The sequence below is a fragment of the Crocodylus siamensis genome, chromosome 3 (genome assembly GCF_052110815.1).
Source record: "Crocodylus siamensis isolate JL-2025a chromosome 3, ASM5211081v1, whole genome shotgun sequence".
In the NCBI taxonomy this organism is placed as follows: domain Eukaryota; kingdom Metazoa; phylum Chordata; order Crocodylia; family Crocodylidae; genus Crocodylus; species Crocodylus siamensis.
In genome coordinates, this window is record NC_143397.1 from 104,139,666 (window position 1) to 104,144,749 (window position 5,084).

A 5,084-nucleotide genomic window follows, 5' to 3' on the forward strand; every position below is an offset into this window, starting at 1 on the left:
GACATAAACTCGTACAAGATCATTTTAGGCTGGACATAAGAAAAAATTTCTTTTTGGTTCAAGCCCCCAAGACCTGGAATAGACTGCCTCCAGAAGTGGTGCAGGCACCTACTCTGGACTTATTCCAGAAACACTTGGATGCTTATCTTGCTGGGATCCTTTGAACCTAGCTGACTTCCTACCCCTGGGGCAGGGAGCTGGACTTGATGATCTTTGAGGTCCCTTCCAGCCCTAATGTCTATGAAATCTATGAAATCTTATTCCAGGCACAGCTTTCTAAACCTTACTTTTTCTGATCAAACTTGAGCTAGACTTCCCCAAATACCTAACAGAAACTATGTAATATTGTCTTATTTGTCTCTCTTGTATGGCTATTACTACTGGTATCATCACAAGTTCATATACCTGGCAATAAATAACTTCTATGGTGAAGCTGGTTGCTATACTCTCTCTCTCTGAACCTCACTAACTCTTCCTTACCCTTGATCTCCCCTTTTGCTCTACAGCAATGCTTCTTTTACCTAAGCCAATGATCCCTGTAATGCCCAAAACTATGGTGGGATGTGCTCATCAAGGGAATTACTACTAGGACCATTGTGACAAGAGCACAACAGGACGTGCTGAGTTTTGAGGCGCATAAGGGTATCAGTTGAAAGTGCTGATCGGACCCAGCCTGCTCAGATGTACTCTGTTAGCATGAGTGTATGTGTGTCTAACTGCATTTATTATTGTCCTGCTGAAATAAGGGATGAACTGAGTTCAAGGCACACGAAGGTGTCAGCCTGTCAATGCTGAATAACCAGGTCTCACTCAGATGTGCTCTGTTAACCTGTATGTTTATGTCCGACTGCATTTTATTGTTGCTCTGAAGAACTAAGTTCAAGGCATATGAGGGTGCTATCCTGTTAATGCTGAATAACGCAGCCTGGCTTAGGCTTGCCCTGTTAATTTGCGTGTCTATGTGCATATATGTGTTTGACTGATTTAGTGGTTGGAGGAACCCAGGCCCATTGAAACTGAGTACTGCAAGATAGCTCCATTGTGGGTGAGGACTTGCAGAAGGGAGAGAGACAGATCCATATAGAAACACAAGTAAAACAAGCAGCACATTGATAGAATTAGAGAGACCCCAGAAACATACCCCTAACAAATGAGGAAACCCAAAATGATGTGGAAATTTGGTAACACTTGACACATGAGGGCCAGGTGGGCAGGCAGTGACCATGACATCCACGTGTTCCAAAACTCCACCCTGCCAGGCCTGGTGCAGGGTGGCCATTTTGTATCAGGGATGCTGGACCTCCATAGTTTCATAGTTTCACAGAAATAAGGTCAGAGGGGACCTGAGCATATCATTTAGTCTGACCTCCTGCCCTGGGCAGGAATGAATACAGAGCTGTTATGGCTCCTACTAAGTTTAAGCTCAAATGACCCCAGCTAGGTAGTTATCAAACCTCCTTTTAAAGACCCCTAAGGTAAGAGCCAGCACCACTTCCCTTGGAAGCTGGTTCCAGATCCTAGCCACCTTGACAGTGAAGTAGCGCCTCCTGATGTCTAGCCTGAACCTACTCTCAGTCAACTCATAGCCGTTGTTCCTTGTTACTCCAGGAGGTGCTCAGGGGAACAGGGTCTCACCTAATCCCCTCTGGTCCCCCCTGCTAAGTTTATATACGGTCACTAGATCCCCTCTCAGCCTTCTCTTAGGAAGGCTGAACAGGTTCAGATCTCTTAGCCTGTCCCCATAGGGTCTGCCTTGCTGCCTCCTGATCATGTGAGTGGCCCTCCTCTGGACCTTCTCAGTGCTGGCCTCATTCCTCCTGAAATGCATCGCCCAGAACTAGACACAGTACTCCAACTGTGGCCTGACCAGTGTTGCATAGTGGGGGAGGATCACCTCCTTGGACCTGCTCGTGATGCATCTGTGGATACATGACAAGGTGTGGTTAACCTTCTTGACTACGTCCTCACATTGGAAGCCCATGCTCATTTTGGAATCGATAATGACTCCAAGATCTCTTTCTGCCACTGTGCTTTCAAGAAGGGAGTTCCCCAGCCTATAGGTATGCTGTTGGTTCTTCCTACCCAAGTGCAGTACCCTATACTTGTTGGTATTGAATCCTATTCTATTCACATTTGCTCACCCCTCTAACCAGTCCAGGTCCAGTTATAACCTGTCTCTCCCTTCTAGCACTGCTCAGACTTGGCTCTGACACTACAGTCTTAATAGTAGTTTCTATACACTACGGACATATTTTAAAAATCTCTCATATGGAGTTCAGGGGCTCACAGTGTCTCCCAACAACAAAGACACCCACCAGGAGCTGATCTTGGCAGCATGGAGTTGGAAATTTCACTCTGAACCCTTCCCCACTGCTCCCGCCCCCTCCAATCCTTTTGATGTAAGAATAGAAAATTTTCCTGGCAGAGGAGTTTCAGTGTCACAAGGATGGTTTCCATCAGGAACAAAAGATTGAAAGGAAGTCAGAAAGAGCCATGGAAAACTTAAGTGCAAAACCTGATGTAACTGAAGCATCGAAGCTGAGGTCTCAGCAACAGAGTAGCTACAAAAAAAAGAAAGAACGAAAATCAAAGTGGTGGTCCACTGCGATTCTCTCTCTCAGAAAGGAGTAATAGTTAACTGGATCAATAACAATTTATTGGAACAATTAATTATCATTACATTTATGACTAGAGGTATTTCCCTCCTGGGCCTCCAGCCCTGCTGCCTCTGGGCCCACTGGGTCAGCCAGCACCGGTGATTGCATATCATGCAGTACACCTTGAACAACAAACAGTGATTGGACAGCTTCTCCATGACCTGGGCCACCTTCCAGGACCTGCTCCAACAGCTCCAGCTGCACCTGGAGTGGCAGCACACCAGCATGCACCCAGCCCTCCCCGCAGACACCTGACTGGCCCTCGCCAGGCTGAAGCTGGCCACGTCCACTAGCCTTTGAAACATCAGAAAGCTGTTCAGCGTAGGTAAAGGCACTTCTGGGGAGGCCATCCTGGAGGAACGTAGGGGAAGCTAATGCTCAGTATGGCATCTCATGTAGACGTGTCCAGTGAAAGCTTATTGGCACTGTTCACATATTAGAGATTGAAAATCAACTATTTAAGAGCAGGTCAGCACGATAGGAATGGTTTTGGAGCATTGTGATGATCTAACAAAGAATTACTATAGAATGCTTAAGCAACCATAACTGTTGCTTAGTTTTGGAGTTCAGTAGCTCTCAGTTACAGTTCTGCCAAGGCTTCCTATGGAACCTGGGGCAAGCTACATAAGCTGCCTGTGCTCACATTTCCCCCTCATCCCAATTTGGAATGATAGTTCCTCCATAAATTATAAAAGTGTTGTGAAGATAAAGTTAACAGGTGCTCAGGTATTATGATTATGAAGAAAATATCAGTTCCTAGACACCTCTATAAGTGCCATACAAGAACATGGCTGTCACTAGTGGCAGTATTTTTATTATTCTAGGATCCCAGCTCTCTTGTGTCAGGTACTGTATTTAGCTGCTATATATCAGCAATGACTTATGTTGCAATTTGTGTATTTTAGTAAAGCTAAATATCTAAGAGTACTAACTGCTGTCAATGCCTATGGGACTTAACTCAAAGCAGGGACTGAACAGATGAGAGGATTGGGCCCAAAGGAATTATTGCTAATTGCTGCAAGATTTTTTTTTTCTAACTGAAATGTTTGCAATAGCACACGCAGTACTGGAAGGCATACGGTGCACATTTGATAAGCAAATGATGCAAATTGACATTTAATCTCCCAAGGGATAATTGTATAGCACGAGTCTATGGGGTATGTACTTAAGTTACATTACATTGTTACATAGCTGAGAGACATAGTCTCATTTCAAGCTGTGTTTCGCTTACCTTCCAGGCACCTCATTCTATCTAATTGAGAGTGAATTACCAAAAACAAACTCTTCACATTATAGTCGTGCTGTTTCTGAATCAAGTTAAAATTGCTGCTTTGTCTAGACCGGTGTGTTTGTCGTTCTATTTTAAGACAAGCACAAATGCCAGGCCAGACAGGACAGGGAGAACAGAGTCTTCCCTTGAAAACTCCATGCAGTTCGGGACATATTTCTGCAGCATTTCACACTGTCTCAGATAGTTTCAAAGACAGATCACCACTAGGTTATTATTCCACAAAACCGTAAGAGCATGAATAGCTGTTTCCATGCTGACTTTTCCGACAGACTATAACAGGTACCAACTGCAAGAAGCCAAATTAAGCCTTGCCATGGTACAATACAAATGAACTCTAGTCTTTTTTCTTCTGCCTCTTCTTACAATAGGCCTAGTCTACAGCTAGTAGCATAACTAAAGAGTGGGAATGGGGGAAGGGGGCAGAGGTGACTAGGGCAGTATCCCAAGAACAGACTTGGGGGGTGGGGTGAAAATTGTTGCAAAAAATATCTATATTTTCTTACACACAACACACACTTTCCCCCCAAATGTAACTGCTGCAAATATTAATGTACATACTTGTTATGGGAAAAAGTGAAAATAAAATCTGCTTATTACGCACAGGGATTAGAACAAAGATCAGGGTCTGCTCCTTAGCTGCTGCTACTCAGTTACTTACCACGTGGAAAAGAACTTTTTCTATTCATTCTGCCTTTCAAAAACAAGATGCATATAATGCATGCCGTGTCTGAGAAAATATGATAGCTGTCACCACGGCATCCCAGAAGTTAGTGCTGCTCTATGCACCACCACTGCTGAGAGCACTGACTTCAGAAAAGGGGTTCAGGAGGAGCAGGGAGTATCATTACAAGCTGAGAGGCAGGTAGGGAAACAAAGAGAGGGGGTTCTAGGAACAGGATAGTCAGATTCTCCCAGCTTGAGATGGGGATTCACTAAATTGAGGGGAAGTTACAGATGCTTGAAAGGAAAGATTAAGGTTTAGATAAGGAGAAACATGTATATAATACTTGGCTTGTTTAACCTCTTGCTCTGTGTCCCTTGTATCTTTCAGTGAAAGAATAAAATAATGCTTTGTTTTCATAGCATCATTTCTGTGTCCCTGAAAACTTATGCTATCATAGAATCATAGAAATTAA